We start from the raw sequence: 19,571 nt of genomic DNA, 5'->3' as shown, positions 1-19,571 counted from the left end.
TTCAAGTCCCACCAAGGGGAACATCTGCATGGACTTCTGAAAAACATCATCCAGATGGTGCCTTCAAACCTGCAATTCCAGCACTGCTAACCACTGAGCCACCACATCTGTCCTTTCTGTTGTGGAGGAAGAAGAAGAGGAAAGAAGAAACACAAAAACAACATTCAGTTATTGCCCTTGAACAGAATTGAACCTTGAGCTCTAGCATTGCAAGGCAACGGTGTTAACAACTGGGCCACCACACATAATAAACACAAGGCCAGAATGCAAACTCCATGCCGATGTTGCTGAACCTAGAACTTCATAGCTACAAGGCAACAATGCTAGTCACTAAGTCTCCAAGCTCTCCTCCTCCTTTATCTTCCTCCTTCTTTCCCCTCCTTCTTCTTCCTCTTTCTCCTTCTCCATTGAAGGAGGAAGTAGAAAGATGAATGAAGGGAAATAAGGAAGAACAAGCATGGTGGCTCAGTCATTAGCATTGTTGCCTTGCAGTGCTGGGATCTAGGCTCAAATCTGCATGGACTTTGCATGTTCTCTTTGTGTTTCTCTGTCTCTTCTAGGGAAGGAAGACCAAGCTTGATGGCTCATTTGCTAGCAGTGCTGGGGTTGTAGGTCTAAGGGCAACATTTGGATTGTGTTTATTCTTCTTGTTCGTCATCTCCTGAGGAGCAGACCAGACGAGTGTGGTGGCTCAGCTGTCAGCATTGCTGCCTTGCAGTGCTGGAGTTGTAGGTTCAAATCTGACCAAGGGCAACAGCTGGGTAGAGGTTGTAAAAGTCCATGCAGATCTTATTCTTGATAGGACTTGACCTTAGCACTCACACACACCTGCTAAAAATCAGGTTGGGATGACTCGATCCAATTTTGCAAGAATCAGTCCGATTTTATCGCCCAGCTGCTCAGGACAAGCAACGCTGCTTGCAGACTGCAGGGTCTTCGTGTTTACATTAATCCACATCTTAGAACAGATCAGTGTATTTCCACGCTGATTACAGCTGCTGAAGAACATCTTCACTAGATCCAATTGAAGGCCATAGCTTGGTATGTCCAGATGTATCCATCATGGTAAAATCACATATAAAGAGTAGAGCTTCTTTCAGCTTCTGTTTTGTAAACCTATCACATAAAAAACTGCCGACCTGGTGATCTCTGTACTACACTGACTGCTTCCAACAAGTTCTCATCATCTCCCCATTATATATTGAATAAAACATGTAAAAAGCACCAATATGTTGTAGGATTCCTACAATTCCAGATACTAATCAGAAAGCTAAACGCTTGACTGTAATATCAGTCAGCTGAAGATATTCCCTCATTCGTGAATAATAAACAATAATGACATCATGAGAATGAAGATCAGATTTTGACCTAATGGAACCAACTGTACAAGTAAAAAGTCCATGTACATTAAATGCTGTTAGCAGAGGCGTAACTTGAAGTTTCTGGGCCCCAATGCAAAACCTGTAGCAGGGCCCCCAACTATAATGCTTTATTCATAGTACTGGGCTCCCTATATGGGGAAGAGAGGCCTTATGGGCCCCCTAAGGCCTCATGTCCACGGCTAAAATAAAATTAAAAATCCAGAGCGTTTCTCCCACACACGGATCCGCGCCCCATAGGGATTGCATTGGACACCCGCAGGTAGTTAAATACTTGCGGATGTCATTTTCCCCTGAGGCGCGGATTGCCCGCAGCATGCTCCATTTTAGAGCGGGTTTCCCTTCTACTGAACCCTATGGAAGCCGTCTGGATAAGCGGCACACTCGCAGGAATGCGGGAGTGCAGGAGTTTAAAAAAAATGGAGTGCCCGGCGCATGCACGCAGCATGCTGCCGGTGTTCCGAGCACATCCGCCTGGCCGAAGAAAGAAGATCCGGAGGGAAGATCCGCAGCGTCCGGACAGATAAGTAAATCTACTTTTTAGGCCTCATGTCCGCAGGAAAGGAGGGACCCGCTGCTGGATTCTGCATGAAGAATCCGCGGCGGGCCTGATTTTCCCCGTGGACATGAGGCCTAAGGCTCTTGAGCCTGGGTGCAACCGCATCCCCTGCATCCCCTATAGATACACCCCTGCCTATAGCAATAATGACTCTCAAAAGAAAAACCTATAATGCATAACCACCAAGTTTTTTTGGATTGCCACAACAGAATTCCACCAGTTTTTCCAAAGGTTTTTCACCAAAAGTGTCCGTGTCCCTGTAGCCAACTTCTGCAGTATTGACCTTCTCACCAGCAGAATGTACTGTACTGCACATTGCTGGGCTGGGCTCCCTTTCCATAGGGCTTCTGATTATCAGTGTTGTACATCAATGACAAAATATACTTTCTGCAACTATTTATTATGGGTCTAGAAAAAGACAGACACCAGAATATGTATGGGATGATTAGGAATGAACCTAATGAGCTTTCTAATCATCAGCCACATAAAGCCCAGCTCTCCGTCAGTTACGTTTCTCTCCACACCTCTCCACTATCTCTCTTGTATCTTTTTTGGACTTCAAACTATTTTCCCACCTCGATCACAAGTGTTCTGAGAAAGCGAACACAAGCGTTGACATGGTTCCTCGTGTAAAGACTCCTCAACGGTCAACAATCGTGAGGAACATAAGCAAAGTGTTGACATTCAGGCTCTTGAACCATCAAGTGTCCTGATAGACTATGGTACGATGATGGAAGTGTTAGAAGAAGTAACCCAGGCCCCTACGCTACTTGGTTTTATAAAATGGAAATTTCACACCAATCTATGGTGAAAGTCCTATTTAACTTTCTCTCATAGGGATCAATGGAGATTTCAGTCCCACTTCTGAGCAGAAACAGCAACACATTGAAGGCCTGTCAAGTAGCCAAAGATTAGATACCTCTTTCCATGGAGTGAAACAAAGCTCATCTGGTAGAAAGGATTTAAAGGGGTTGTCCCGCGGCAGCAAGTGGGTCTATACACTTCTGTATGGCTATATTAATGCACTTTGTAATGTACATTGTGCATTAATTATGAGCCATACAGAAGTTATAAAAAGTTTTTCACTTACCTGTTCCGTTGCTGGCGTCCTCGTCTCCATGGTTGCCGTCTAATTTTTGCCGTCTAATGGCCAAATTAGACGCGCTTGCGCAGTCCGGGTCTTCTGCTCTTTTCAATGGGGCTCGGTGTAGCTCCGTGTAGCTCCGCCCCGTCACGTGCCGATTCCAGCCAATCAGGAGGCTGGAATCGGCAATGGACCGCACAGAAGAGCTGCGGTCCACGGAGGTAGAAGATCCCGGCGGCCATCTTCACCGGGTAAGTAAGAAGTCACCGGAGCGCGGGGATTCAGGTAAGCGCTGTCCGGTGTTCTTTTTTAACCCCTGCATCGGGGTTGTCTCGCGCCGAACGGGGGGGGGGGGGGGGGTAAAAAAAACCCGTTTCGGCGCGGGACAACCCCTTTAACACTTTCCAATCCACTGTCTGACTTCTCCCTACATTCTGATTGAAGCCTATACAGCTCCAATGTCGGAAGACGTCCAGCAGGGTATTCTTACTATATATTGCCAGACGCTTTTTTGTCGGGGGCCTCTCCGGCATGTGACATACTGCAGTACTGGCTCTAGCCAGCAGATGGCACTATTGTATAATGGCAGAAAGAGAAAGCCCCCTAGGAAACCCTGAATCTAAAATTGGATTGCAAAGGGTTAAACCTAGGTATTTATCACAGGTCATGAAGGATACCGCTATAATCACCTGTGAGAAATAAATAGGTAATGCAGCAGGCATAATCGGAACTGATTTATGTTGAAAACCGTGGGCAAATTGAATTTCCCATAATGCCTGCTACAGAGGTCAGCATACAGCCAATCAGCAACCAGGGTGCCTTGCTGATGTCACCAAATGTGTCCTCCATCTTGTATGTAGGCAGCAGTTTTATTGGACACCTGCATCACATGATCTTGCTATATATAACATAGTTACAGTGTAGCCAGCGGCTATTTTACATTTGAGCACAGGACAGAGAAGCAGCATTAGGTTTATATGCTTATATAACATATGGTCTATTGTTAAGGACAGATAACAGATATTCTACAGAGGATATATTGCTGCTGGGTGCTAGAGAACATAAATGGGGTTCTATTTCGAAGGCACAAGAAACATCTATCTCTCTACCGCTGTTCCTTGGAGGAGGTCCATGCTCGGCTGTTCTGTTCACCTGGTGGAATTTGTCCTTTGCCAACTTTATGACATTACTTTTAAAATAAGAAGCTCACCTGCTGTCTGCCTTGGCGCAATTTTTGGTAGCTCTACAGCTGTTCCTTGGAGCAGGCCCGTGCTTGAGTGTTGTGTTCATCTTTCAGAATTTCTCTTTGTAAATGTATAACATTGCTTTTAAAACAAGCAGCCCACCTGCTGTCTTCATTGGTGCAATTTTCGATCTAGAAGACCCTATGTGGGCTTTCTTTTGTTTTCAGTGACGTCCTCATGCTACGATTGACCCCTACACCCCTGTCCGGTGTTCCCAAGACATGTGGCTGTATTCCCATGCACTTTAGGGAGCTTTGGCTGCCCTGGGGACCTCCTGGAGGTTAAATTAGTGAAGCCGATTGTTTTTACTCCCATTGACTTCAATGGGAGTTAGAATTAACCGTCCCAATTCATGATGAGTTTCGTGAAATTGCCCTGCTAGTTATGGAGGCCAAACAGTCTTTGCACTTTTATTATTTCTTGTGATGTACTAGCAATTCCACTTTTATAAAGTTTCATAAATTATGCTGGCTCTTACTTGAGATTGCACTAGTAGCTATCAATAGAAGTTTGCAGACTAGTAAAATGATAATTTAATCACGGAGGATACTATGTAACCTCTAGGTAAGCAATATCCCAATCATTGGGCACCCCATAACTACTGGAAGAAGACAGTAGTAAGGAAACACAGATAATCCAGGAGCCGGGAGGAAGGGACATTGGCAGGTTTACGATCGCTGAAATTAGAGGAGATGAGAGGAGGAGAAACAGATTAAATCTCTGACTGGCAAGGAGATATATTTTTTATGGTGAGGGAAGCAATATCAAAGTCAAGGAAATTAAAGGAGGGCCTGACCTGCAAATAGACAATTAACAAATATATACACGTTATCTCCGTGGGGGAGATCAAAGGCTAATGAGGACAGAAGGGTTAGTCTTATGTAATGGACTGGAGAGACTCCCCAGGTTGGACAACCATGTCATCTTCTAGCAGCACCACAGCATGCCTCAATGCTGTTCACTAGATACAACCATAGTACCGGTCCTTCTGCATGATGACCACTTGATGTCCACGTGGATTTGCGTGCAGAAACGCCGCAGCTTAAGGGCTTCTTCACATCTAGGCATTTTCATGAGTATTCTATGAGCCAAAACCGGAAAATATGGAAGAAGTGCAAATCTTTCCATTAAACTTTCTCTCTCTAAGTTCCACTTCTGGTTCCCAAAATACTGATGTATGAAGGAGCCCAAATACAGAATCAGGACTTCTTCAGACGAGCATATGCGCAAATACACTCACCTTAGCACAACGTAGTTGTGCAGTGAACAAGGTTGATGAGGTTGATTTGCGTACGTGTCTGCGCATAGTACTGTCGATTTGCGCATGCAGGGCCAGTTCACAGGCGCGTGCGACACACCCCTTCATTGATTGAAAGAAAGCTATTGGGCGTGTACTTGTGCAACTTGTATGGAATTCTATGTGGCGCTTTGCAAAGCAATATGCAGACAGAAAGAGCAGGACCGTCTATATCCATGGGCTCTATTTTTTGTGCATTAAGTATGTATATTTTATGTGCACAAAAACATGCCTGTGTGTATGTACTGTTTTGTCATGTGAAATCCATCTCTAGTAACAGAGATAACAAGATGGATAACAGGAAGTGGAGAAGGGTGAGGACTCGTGCTGCCCATAGAAGTCTATGGAGAGAATAGGGGAGGAGGAAGCTGCTGCAGAGAGTGAAAGATTCACACAGACATGGCTGTTGCTCTTAGTATGTGAATTACTGTTTTACAGCTACTGAAATCACATCTGCACTGCTCAGTACTTCTCTAGTGCCCTTCTTGATTATGGTATGTCTGGCAGTGTGTGCTGCAGAGAGTTAGTTAGTGAGCAGAATCAGCTGCTTTCTCTGTGTACAGTGTATAGAGAAGACAGCAGAGCAGCTGCCTCAACCCACAGGGTTAAACTGGTGAAAAATGCAACATAGAAGTCAGCTAACAACATGCATGGTAGCTTGTTTTGAGAAGTCATCTATAAAGTTAGGCTGTTCTCACATGACTGGATTTGAATTGCGGATTCTGTGATTGGCATCCACGTAGACGATCCGCAGTAAAACGAGGGCATTGAAAGGCACGCATTTATTTAATTTTCCTTCACACTTGCGGATGCGAATTGTGTATACCGTGAGCGGGAGAAAACTTGCAGCATGCTCTATTTTACTGTGGAATAAACGTAGATGCCCTCTATTGATGTCAATGGAGGTGTGTGAACCGCAGCCCATGCGTAATTAACATTGCGTTTGGGCTGCGGGTACATCGCAAAGTGATGGTGCAGAAAATACAAAAAGAAAACCCTGTCCTGCTCATGACTGACGGTGAGCCTCTACGATCATACGCAATACAGTAAAGTGCCATACGCAGGGTCAACAGTAGGCTCACAATCCCCTGTGGTTCTCCCGCACGTTGGATCCAACCCGTTCGTGTGAGCCCAGACTTAGGTAAACCTTTATTAGATCCAACAACAGTATCATAATATATAACTGAGGAGCAGCAGACTCTACCCCTTACCACTGGCACAACTATAGGGGGTGCAGGGGATGCGGTTGCACCCGGGCCCAGGAGCCTTAGGGGGCCCATAAGGCCTCTCTTCTCCATATAGGGAGCCCAGTACTATAAGTAAAGCATTATAGTTGGGGGCCCTGTTACAGGTTTTACATTGGGGCCGGGGAGCTTTAGGTTATGCCTCTGCATTAAGGGGTTAAGAGAAGTTGGGGGCCCCAAGATAAACTTTTGCACCTGGGCCCATAAACCTTTAGCTACGCCTCTACCCCTTATCCAGTACTAGTGGTGCATGGCAGCTACATGGGCTGGCCCACATGACTCATCTAGTACCCATCATGAATGTCCTCAATTACTCGTCCAGGCCTGGATAATAGTCAGTACCACGTGAGTCCTTCTCAGGGCATTTGATTGGCTGCCACAACTTAGTGCCTCCTATGAAGGATTAGGGATGTTAGTTGAGGTCAAATGTACCCACAGACCATCTCCTGTAGCTTCCACTTCAGGGGCTATGTGAGGTGATAAATACTGTCTACCTTATACAAATACACTGTGAAGGAGAAGTAGAAGTGCAAAGAAGTCAAAAAAAGTGATTGTAACCATATGAGACAAAGAAAACAAACAAACAGCGCTCTACAAACAGACTACAAACAGGGCATTCGGCTTTGAAAATAAGTGGAATTCCTGAGATACTTTGAAGTTGATGCAGAGGCAGCTTTGAAGTGCAGCGCTGTACATCATGTATGTATCCTGCATTGTGCACGGCCCAGGTTTGGAGCAGGTCTCCTGTCATGTTCTGACGGATTGCTGGCGGAGATGAGCTCCTGTGATCTGCAAGGCATCGCCAGACACATATATTTGTAACCTGCAGAGGTGAGCAGGAACAAAAGGCCTGCAACACCCCAATGGTAGGGTTAGTCATCGCTTTCAAAGCTGTAGAATAAATGTACAGGTAATTGATTTCTTTTCAGTGCCCCTAACCTTCACATGATGTGGGGGTCATCATCAAGGGGAGCGACAGGAAGCAATCACTTAGGGGAGGGTAACGCAGCACAAACCGTATCGTACACACTGTATTAAACAGGGGTTAGGAACCGGAGAAAAAAGGATTTTTTTTCATAAGGTCAATGACTGTAACTAAGTAACCCCTTAGTGTCCACCAACACGCCTTTTTTCTACAGTGGTCAGTAACGGGCTTTGAACCTGAAAATACATCTTTCTAAGGCGGTGGCCTAGCTGACTACTGACAGCCAGAGTCTAGTAAACTATTAGGCCTCATGTCCATGGGGAGAATCAAGCCCGCCGCGGATTCTTCATGCAGAATCCCGCAGCGGGTCCCTCCTTTCCCGCGGACATGAAGGCTGAAAAGAAGATTTACTTACCTGTCTGGACGCTGCGGATCTTCCCTCCGTCGTGGCCGGATCTTCTTCCTTCGGCCCGGTGGATGTGCTCGGGACGCCGGCAGCGAGCCGCACGCATGCGCTGTGCACTCTTTTTTTTTTTTAACTCCTGCTCTTCCACTCTCCCGCGCCGGAGAGCAGGAATTCCGCTGTGGGTGTGCCGCGGATCTGGACGGCTTCCATAGGCTTCAATAGAAGCCTGCGGGAGACCCGCACTAAAATGGAGCATGCTGCGGGTGATTTCCCGCACACGCAATCTGCGCCTCAGGGGAAAATGACATCCGCAGGTATTTAACTACCTGCGGGTGTCCAATGCATCTCCATGGGGCGCGGATCACGCGTGCAGGAAAAACGCTGCGGATCTGTCCCTGTGGGAATCCACGTCATGGCCCAGCGCCAGTGTGTCATGCACTGCACTGCACATGCACGCTGGCTTGCCGGACGAGACACTCACGGTGGATCCGGAGAGGTGAGTATGGGGTCTCCTGGTGCCGGATCTGATATTTCACAAGGCGGAATCAGACCCGCCATGGGCATGAGGCCTTAGTCTTAGGGACAACTTTGTGAATGTCCCTGAGTGCCCCAGCCCGGCATCATACCGAAAGAGACTGGAGGCTGGAATCACCGCCAAAGGTGCTTCAACTAAGTGCGGAGTACAGGGTGTAACTACTCATGTCAATGTGAAATGTTAGAATTCTTTCTATGTTTTGGAAAAACTAACATCCTGTTGTCACTTTGGCATTACGGGCTACTGAGTAGAGATGAGCGAGCGTACTCGGTTCGGGTGTTTTCGCACTCGAACACCGCTTTTTCCGAGTAACTGACTACTCGGACGAAAAGATTCGGGGGGTGCCGGGGGTGAGCAGGGCGTTGCAGAGGGGAGTGGGAGGGGGAAGAGAGAGAGAGCTCCCCCCTGTTCCCCACTGCTACCCCCCGCTCCACTACGCCGCCCCCCGAATCTTTTCGTCCGAGTAGTCAGTTATTCGGAAAAAGCGGTGCTCGAGTGCGAAAACATCCGAACCGAGTATGCTCGCTCATTCTAGTACTGAGTGCAGAATGATGGGGCAAACTTTTTTTTTCTTCTTTGCACAAGGCCACAATATAACAACATGTAAAAAAAGCGAAAGGATGTGAAGATCTTCCGGACCCCCTGTATACATATATTTCTGCATTACTGTGGCTTCCATGATTTGTCAGGCATCCTCCACCGGTGAACGGGAGCTATGACTGTGGAGAAAACCGAAGTTGACTGCGCAAATAGTAAGACTATAAAGACAATCTAAAGCATAGTTTCTTCAGGCATGGCTTACGGATACACATCCCCTCGGCTTACATGAAGTAAACACTGCATTGGTGTCATGGTTTCTGGCAATTAAAAACTGTCAGGGCTGCAATCTCTGGGCCATTTAGCAGAACTGATTATCTTTTATCTTTACATAGTTGAGAGGCGATGGCTGGTAAACTTTCTGCTACCCATCCTCAGTCAAGGTTATACAGATAGGAAGCGCCTTTGGGAAAGTTTTATAGCTCAGTTCCTATGAGATAAGACAATCTGGAGTGATCAAGAAGCCAAAGCACATACTCCAGTAATTGCTACCCTTCCTTGGGCAAGCTGGAGTAAACAAACCCTCCAAACACATTTTGGTTTACAAGATAAGACTTCACAATACAAAAGGCTGAGCAATGAAAGGGAATGCTCTGCGTGTGGAACGTCCTCCTCCTCATGTCTAAAAGGGGACAAAGCTCAGAATGCTAAAGCCTTTGTGCGATTTTTGAGCGATAATCAGTGTGTTCTTCTTACAGCACAAGGCGATCGCTCAAATGTTCAGCGATCACCTTGCACTCCGAGCGGAGGATGCAGAAGACAAGTGGGGTATCCACGCTTGTCTTCTGCATCCAGCTGTTCTCTGCTCGGAGCGCCCGGCTGTTATACAGCTGAGCGCTCCGAGCAGGGTATGAAGAACACAGCTGCACCGCTGTGTTCTTTATACCCCACCTGTCATCAGGGAGCGGGATACAGCTGAAACAATAGTATCAGCTGTATCTCACTGTGAATTTCTGATAACTGATCTTTCAGCGATCAGTGACATCTTAACGAAAACTGCACGATGTCAGTGCAGTAAGACACAACGATTATCGCTCAGGAGATGCCTTTGAGCGAAAACCGTTGTGTCTAAATCAGCCTTTAAACTAGTTGTCCGGGCACATTATTTCTATGAGATGGCCCAAAGGCCAACAACATAATTCTCTAGTCTAACCATCGGAGCGTACATAAAAGTCTTGGGTCCCCCTAGCAAAACTTAGAATTAGGGTTCCCGCTATGAAAAAAAAAGGATATTGAGACAGCATATCTATAAAGCGGTGGGTTTAGATACAGCAGCTAAGTTCTAGTGCAGGTACCATTCTACAGAGTGATAGTGTTTACAGTGCAGTTACCTCCAGTGTTCAAAGGTGGAGTCATCTGATTTGTTACTTCTGCTTTCATTTTTTATCTGGGCCTAGATGACAGGAGGGACAGGCAGTGGGCCGTTCGTCCCCAGGACCCCCTGTCCCAAGGGCCCCATACCTATAAAAAGTACTGATATTGATCAGATGTTTGGGGCTTTAAAGAGGTTGTACCAAAATTGACCTGCATCACTTTTCCGTAGGATAGGCAATAAAAGTCTGATTAGTGGGTATCTCACCATTGAGACCCTCACCAATCCTAAAAAGGGGATCCCCTGTTCCCCTCTTCTTGTCATTGTGGGCTTGTTTCACCCACCTGCAGTAAGCAGGAGATTGACTGGAGCTGTGGTTGTATTTGCGCATCACCACTCCAATCATTTCAATGGGGCTGACAGAAATAGTTGAGTGCAAGCACTTGGCTACCTTCAACAGTAGAAAATAATTGGAGCTGCACCATGCATGTGCATCCGCCATTTCATGCAATCGTCTTCTCACTGGAAGGGATGTAATGAGCCTGCAATGCAGAGCGGGGACATAGGGCTTCCCGTTCTTGGAATTGGTGGGGGTTTCAGCAGTGAGATACTCATCAAAAAAACTTTTATCACCTACCTGGTGGACAGGTTGCAGCGTCCTGTAGGGTGACCCCGGACACATGCTATACACTGAGGAGCTGGGAGGGCAAGATGCTGGCTTGTCATGGAGGCACTTACCACACTCCCTCCCGGAGGGACACACGCAGCCAAGGCCTCTTCCAGACACCTCCGGCATGGGGATACCCAATAAACATTGGTACAGGTTAAGGGGTTGTCACGGGTCCAGCACCCACCAGCATGAACCTCGGCGGTGAAAATAAATGAGCCGCAGACGATATTATAGTACCACAGTCAGGGCCTGGAATAACTACTTGAAACTTCTAACAATACAAGGCAAAAATAGACAGTATTCCACGTGCAAGCAGAGCTATGAATATTTACAGACAGACGTGACGATGAGTTCCTCCACACAGCGATCCCAGATTACAGGATGCCTGTGTACGTGACAATTGTAGATACGTACCTCCACCCATCGGTCCCAGACTTCAGGATGCTTGGGTGTGAACAATTAAAGGACAAAAAGATTACCTCTACATGGGGCCTTGAGAAAGTCCTACTCACTCGTTGCTTACAATCTCTCTCTCTTGGGGCTCACTCCATCTTCATCTCAGAAACAAGCACTCTGGGAAACCTCTCTTCCTCTTCCATGCTTCGCTACATGAGGGCTAAAGGTCCCCCCAAGTAGCTGGACCTCCTGACTCCAACTCCAGAAGACATGGAACTAACTTTACCGCCCTCAATCACTCACATTTAGAACCTCTCCCATACCACGTGACAGAACAGAAATTGTTACATTTACAGACAGTCAGTTCACACTTTGCAGACATTAACCCATCACACGCTGCAGCTGTGCAATACACATAACAGAATGCCAAGACCATTTTGCACAGAGCATCTACATAAGACATACATGTATGACATTATGGAGGGGACCAGGAATGAATGTACTGGGCACTACAAGATGATAAAAGTCAATTTTAGTACACCCTCCTTAAAATGGCCATAGGCATTATGTAGCTGAAATCTCAAGGATCTATGGTGACTGGTAGACAAGACATTGGAAGAAGCAGGGATCAGATGTTTCAACCTGGCAGAAGTGATGCAGAAGATGTATCTGACACCCTTTTACCGTGCTCTCACTATAGAGACAACACACCCATTCAGGCAACCTGAATAGGCATACTTGTGGTGGAGTTGGATGTTCTCATGCCTATAGCCTATCTATGGTAAGAGACTTTGGGGCAAATTTACTAAGCCCGGTATTTTCTGTGTCAGGCTTAGTATGATTTTATTTGGCATACGGTGCACTGAATACATGGAGGGGTGTATCACAGAAGCCCAGTGCGCCTTCACAGAAATCTACCGTCTTATCTAATTATGTCCTGACTAGAGATGAGCGAGCCTCGCTCTTATTGAGTAACTGCATTCTTGTCCGAGCGTGCTCGGGGGGGGGGGGGGGGTAGGGAGGGCGTTGGGGAGTAGCGGGGGAGAGAGTGAATGAGATCTCTCTCCTCCTCCCACGCGCCCCCCGAGCACGCTCGGACAAGAATGCAGTTACTCGATAAGAGCAAGGCTCGCTCAAGTAACTGACTTATTCGAGCGTGCTCCTCATCTCTATTCCTGACCTGTCTGATCTAAGAGCTCTTATGCGGTGATTTTCTCACTAGCACATAGTAAAGTCGTGACCGACTCCTAGGGTGACGTCACAACGTGGCATTTTCTTGGCAGACTGTTTTTGCGGGGTGGTTTGCCATTGCCTTCCCCAAATGGAAAAGCCGCCCAATGTAGGGCTGAAACCCACAACCCTGAGATTAAGAGTCTCATGCTCTACCGACTGAGCTAGCCAGGCATCTGACAGCCCTTAGGGCTTGGGTCTCTCAGTAGGAGACCCAAAAATTCCTCAATAACTTTGCAACTTTTGTTTGGTTCCCTATGACAATTGATACGCATTTATCTTGTATTCTGCAAAAACAAGGTCTGCCTAGAGTATATGGTGAAAATGTGCCCCCAGCATCCAATCACTTTTGTAAGCGAGCCTACATATTAGGGAAGACATCTGCTAAAGTGACAGCAATAATGGTAGCAACCTTCCACGGCATCGCGTCTTTAATGGCGTCAGTTGTTCGCGACGTACTGCTGTATACACAGCCCTTCAGTAAACCACACAAGAAAAATAATTAAGTGGCGTCCGGTCAGCTGATCTTGCCAGCCATAGATTTTTCGAAATTGGGCATCCAAATAACTTTCGATTGCCCTCATACTTGCATTACATGTGCGGCACTTTGCTGAGAGTAACCTCCTTGTCTCCAATTTTTCCACCACTTTGTGAATTTTGTCGATACACCTCCTTCACCATACTTATTGCAAAATGCCCATTGACATTATTTAACCCCTTAAAGGGGTTGTCCCGCGAAAGCAAGTGGGGGTATACACTTCTGTATGGCCATATTAATGCACTTTGTAATGTACATCGTGCATTAAATATGAGCCATACAGAAGTTATTCACTTACCTGCTCCGTTGCTGGCGTCCTCGTCTCCATGGTGCCGTCTAATTTCAGCGTCTAATCTCCCGATTAGACGCGCTTGCGCAGTCCGGTCTTCTCCCTTCTGAATGGGGCCGCTCGTGCTGGAGAGCTGCTCCTCGTAGCTCCGCCCTGTCACGTGTGCCGATTCCAGCCAATCAGGAGGCTGGAATCGGCAATGGAACGCACAGAGCCCACGGTGCACCATGGGAGAAGACCTGCGGTCCACTGTGGGTGAAGATCCCGGCGGCCATCTTCGCAAGGTAAGTAAGAAGTCACCGGAGCGCGGGGATTCGGGTAAGTACTATGCGGGTTTTTTTTTTAAGCCCCTGCATCGGGTTTGTCTTGCGCCGAACGGGGGGGCTATTGAAAAAAAACAAAAACCGTTTCGGCGCGGGACAACCCCTTTAAGGACCAAGCACGGTAAATTTACAATACTCAGCCCTGGGCTTTAACCCCTTAATGCTGCAGGGCGTACATTTATGTCCTCCAGCGTCAGGGTATGTATAAAGGGAGATCCCTCTTCGTACAACGCAGGCGCTGGCTGTTTCTTACAGCCGACACCCGGTGGAAACAGCTCCAATCAGCCACGCTGCTGATCGGAGATGTTAACCCTTTAAGTGAGGCTGTCAATTCTGAAGGCGGCTTTGAAATGATGTTCGGGGGTCTTGTATGCCCCCCTCACGATGAGATGGTAGCGAGCCCTGTGGGTGTCATGGCAGCCGGGGGCCTTCTGAAAGGGGTGGCTTGATAGACTGCCTGCCGGATTGCAGTATGATGTAATGATGTACAAAGACAAAGATTCTTACTAAGAAGCATGGATTTCTCTGAAGCCGCCATACTGTGAACTGATTAACGGTTTAGATTATCCATTATTTACAAGACCCATGTGCCAAGTTAACACAAGACATAACATGGGCTTATCAGCAAGCCAATCACGAGGACGAAAATTGTTACAAATGTATCCCAATGTAGCGCCTCATCTCTAATGATTCTATAGGGTTTCCTTACAGGGTTCTGCTGTATATCGGAGATGAAGAACAGCCCCTTTCCATAGGATATGACTACATCAGCTTGCTCACATCTTCTTGCTGCGGAGTTCGTAACACCCCGCTGTCCTTTGATGTCAGAGCTCCATAACATGAGCCAAATACTAATGGCGTATAATTATGCAGATCACAACACGGCTGCCTTCAGAGCATTGTTCTTTGATGGAATTGTCTCAGAACATGCCATAGAGATCCGCCACTCCAGGGCTTAGCAGCGGCAGATAGGGATCAGCGGTGCCTCTTGATGTGCACGGCTGATGTAAAACACGCTCTTCGGGGACTCATGCTGAGGGGGTCATTAGGCGCACACAGCATTGCTAGTGCAGTTAGGAAACCTTGACATTTACTGCTATCTGATCAGCTGCAGGCGACGCAGTCTCTGACTTGCTGCAGAACTTCAAGCTCAAGAGCTGAATGCACCAGCGCCTGCACTATCTGGATGGGGGGATAATTACTGCTGCTACAGAACGGGCTCTTATATAGAGGACATTTACTTATAGGTAAACACTCGTTAATTACAGCAACCCAGAGAACGTCACAACTACTATAGGTTCTCAACTAGGGGTGTCATGCTTATTTTTATGGAGGGCCGCATCAGCATTGCCTTCAGAGCACCATTTATAAGTGCTCATTCACACATGTGCTAATACATGAGGGCAACATGCAGACTGCCCAACTGCGATATGGAGATGGAGGAGCAATCATAGGGTGAAGGTACTGATGAACAACCACTTGCACAGCTTCCTTATACTGAGGGAGCAACTGCTATATATGCTGTATAAGGGCTTATTCACAGGAGCGTATATCAGCCGCCGTTTTCATGCGAACACGCTGTAAAGTTGGTTTGTAGACATGGGATGTTTTTTCTCTCGGGGAGGGGGAGGGATGACATAGACAGGTGTGTATTATGAGGTTCTACGGCAACTGAGGGGGTATATAATAATGACCCGCAGTGACTGCAGTGTATTATGATGTTTTACAACAGGAGTCACCCACTTTTGATTTACTGAAAATGGCTCATTTTCTGAGCCAGGTCCGGCAGGTGTAGGAGAATGTTTAGAGACTGAGTCCCAAGTGCTTACCTGGGGGCCTAGGTCTGTTGAGGTACTGGTTGCGGGGATTGGTCAATATCAACTGATGCAGTGGGGATGTGAGCAGTCGGGACCACTGCGGGGATGCTGAGCAGTTGGGACCGCTGCGGGGATGCTGATTGCCTGGGGTTGGTATTGGTCAAACAGGCTCTGGTACTGCAATACAAAATCTACTCCCGTCCAAGAGACTGTAGTTAGCACGGGGTGGACCCGGCGAGATGGGGTGAAGTGCTGCCACCCAGCCGTAGAACTGATTTATTTTTTATTGGCAATTACCATTGCCCGTAAAATATAAATACTGGCTCCAGCCTCTGGAAGTAATTAGTGGCCGGATGGCAGCCCTAGCCGAGGTGTGATGAGCTGCAGCAGCTGGGATGTACAGAAAGGCAGTTCCAGACAAGCGTATTGTCACGCAGAAGTAGTACGGGTCTAGAATATGGACTTGTTAAACAGAACCCTGCAACCGTATATCAGCAGTGTTTGCACTCATTGGTGTACAGATCCATATATAATTGCCCAATGGAAAATTAGACTAATGAGTGCAAATGCAGAAAAAATTAGCGCATACTGCTTTTTAAAACACGGCCATGAAAAAATATGGCCATGCGGATGCATAGATTTACATTAGCTCCGTATTACAGGCCGCTACACGTGGAGTAAAATATGGATTAAAAATAGGCTTGTCTGAAAGTGGCCTTAGCCTAATTCTACACGAACGTACTGGTGGAGGCATTTCCACATGTGAAGATGTCACCAGTATAACACGACCAAGCCATGCTGTCCATTTCAATAGATTCCTTCAGACTAACATGTGAAAGGCTTTCGTCCCCAAAAAGATAGGTCTGCCCTATATTTGTCCGTGTTACGTAGAAAGCTGACATAGACTTGTATGGCAGCTGAAAAAATATAGAGTGAGGGAGTCACCGGGCGTACAGCACAGGTAAGAGATGACAGCTGGGCCTATTTAGGCATTTAATTGCCATTCTAATCCCCGGGAAGGGTGTAACACGCAAGCGTGTGAACGGGCATCTTGATCCCCCCCAAAAAACGATCGATCGGCTAGCATGGGCGTATCAGCCTACTTCTTGCCATCTCCTCCCTTCATTCACGCGTTCCATACGGGTGAATGTATTAACGCATATGTTCGTGTGAATAAGCTCTTAAGCCTGAGAAACTTGGATGCAGAAGAAAAAGCATACGAACGCTGTCAACGTGTTAGGTGATTTTCACGGACCCCGTTCACTGCATGCCCTACACATTAACCCATGGAAACAGGTGAGAACAGGGCATGCAGCAATCGTTCACACAGAGCACCGGTCAATGTGAATAGCCTCATTAGATATAATGCATCTGTGTGTTGGCCATGTAATGGGCGGGCAGCGCACAAACCAGAACTATGGCAGTTGGAATGGGCTGCTAGTTGAAGAAAGTGAGTTTTCATTAACTTTTGATGTCTTAAAGATCAAAATAGTAACATAGGATGTAAGGAGGAAAAAAAACACATCCATCCAGTTCAGCCTAATCTCCCACAATGTTTATCCAGAAGAAGGCAAAAAATACCCAATAAGGTATAAGCCAATTTTCCTCATTTTAGGGAAATAATTACTTCCCAACTTCAAATGTGGCAATTAGAATAATCCCCGATTACCGACCCTACTGAAGTCATAACATGTATTATTGTAATGTCCAAGAAAGGCGTCACCACATCCTCAGGCAGAGAGTTCCATAGTCTCACTGCTCTTACAGTAAAGACCCCCCCGCCCCCCCATGTTGGTGTAGAAACCTTCTTTCCTCTAGACGTAGAGGGTGCCCCCTTGTTACAGTCACAGTCCTGGGTATAAATAGATGATGGGAGAGATCTCTGTATTGTCCCCTCATGTATTTATACTAGTTATAATTATAGTTATTAGAGCGCCCCCTTGTTACAGTTCTGGGTATTTAGACATAGTTATTAGGTCGTTCCTCAGCCGTCTTTTTTCTAAACTAAATAACCTCAATTTTGATAACCTCTGTGGTTGTTGTAGTCCACCCATGCCATTTATTACTTTAGTTGCTCGCCTTTATACCCGCTCAAGCTCTGATAAGTCCTTCTTGAATACCGGTGCCCAAAACTGTCCACAATATTCCATGTATGCTCTGACCAGTGACTTGTAAAGAGGAAGAACAATGTTCTCGTCATGTTCCCCTAGACCTCTTCTGATGGACCCCATGATCCTATTTGCCTTGGCAGCAACTGCCTGACACTGGTTACTCCCGTTGAGGTTACAGTTAACCTTTTGCAATCCAATTTTGGATTCCGGGTTTCATAGGGGGCTTTCTCTTTCTGCCATTATACAATGGCGCCATCTGTTGGCTAGAGACAGTACTGCGGTATGGGACATGCTGGAGAGGCCCACGACAACAGAACGGCCAGTACTATACAATAAGAATACCTTGCCGGACGTCTTCCGACATCAGAGCTGTACAGGCTTCAATGAGAATGTCTTTAGACGTCAGACAGTGGATTGGAAAGGGTTAACTAGAATCCCCTAGCCCTTTTCCATGTAGGTTTTGCCCAGGGGTTTCCTATGTAGTGTGTAATGGTGACATCTGCAGAACGTAACATTTATCAGTGATAAACCTCATTTACCACTTTTCTGCCCCCAACTTATCCAGATCCTTTTGCAATCGCCTTGTGTTCTCTCTTGTGCTAATTACTTTACGTAGTTTTGTGTCATCTGCAAAAATTGATAATTTACAGCACCACCTTTTACCAGGTCATTAGTAAATATATTAAAAGAATAGGACCCCAAACCAAAGCCTGCGATGCCCCACTAGTAACCCCTCTAATACCGCCCCTGTGGTACCCCACTAGTAACAGTGACCCAATCAGAGTATGTACCATTAGTAACCCCCCTCTGCTTTCTATCACTGACCGGTTACTTACACACATTCTCACCCACACCAAGCATTCTCATTATATATAACTTTTATGCGGCACAGTATCGAACGCTTTGGATAAGTCCAGATATACAAGATTCAAATCCAATATATACAGTGCATGCGAGCAGCACCACTACATCACCTTATCATAGGTAGGGCTATCCGATGCAACAGCTGGAACATACAGGAGACCGAATCCGTACGAAATTTGAGCGATAATTGTTGTGTCTAAATGGGCCTTTAGGGTTCGCCTTGTTGGCCAAATTCCCTAAAACCTGCCCAGTGTATACATTAACATATGTGACTATAATAAACGTATATTTTTGGATGTAAGTCACCTTTTGTGTGATAATGTTTCTTCTAATCCTTTTTCATACTCTTTTTCTAAGCACTGTCCCCAAACACAGAGGGCCCGGAATAGAGGAGAGTCTCCACACCGACCGCTGACCCTTTCCAAAAAAGTGAGTAAAACACATACATTAAATGTATGCAAACATTAACCATACGTCCTCCACTGTAAATGAAGCATAGAATAAAACTCTGTATACCTCTTATATACATTACGTCTGGAGGACAGAAAGGTGTGCGAGGAGACGCTAATTTATCCCACAAAGCATGTAGAGAAACATCAAGGACTCCCATGTACCCAGAAGTATACACTTTTGAACTCTGTTGGGCCATTAAAGTCTATGGGTACACCGAGGAATGCATTTTGGAAAGTTCTACAAGGCGGACAGCAGAAATGTGGTGTAAACACAGCCTTAGGGCTCCTTCACAAGGGTC

The 19,571-nt window shown here is 46.4% G+C and overlaps 1 non-coding gene across 1 annotated transcript; it reads right to left on the bottom strand.

Moving 5' to 3' along the window:
• Window positions 1-12,979: 12,979 nt before the first annotated feature.
• TRNAK-CUU (transfer RNA lysine (anticodon CUU)) lies at window positions 12,980-13,052 on the bottom strand. Its single transcript has one exon. It is a non-coding gene; the product is annotated as a tRNA-Lys (tRNA).
• Between the last annotated feature and the right edge of the window lie 6,519 nt (window positions 13,053-19,571).

The sequence above is a fragment of the Eleutherodactylus coqui genome, chromosome 13 (assembly GCF_035609145.1).
Source record: "Eleutherodactylus coqui strain aEleCoq1 chromosome 13, aEleCoq1.hap1, whole genome shotgun sequence".
NCBI classification, from domain to species: Eukaryota; Metazoa; Chordata; class Amphibia; order Anura; family Eleutherodactylidae; genus Eleutherodactylus; species Eleutherodactylus coqui.
The sequence above is the reverse complement of the archived record's forward strand: the minus strand, read 5'-3'. Positions and strand labels throughout refer to the sequence as shown.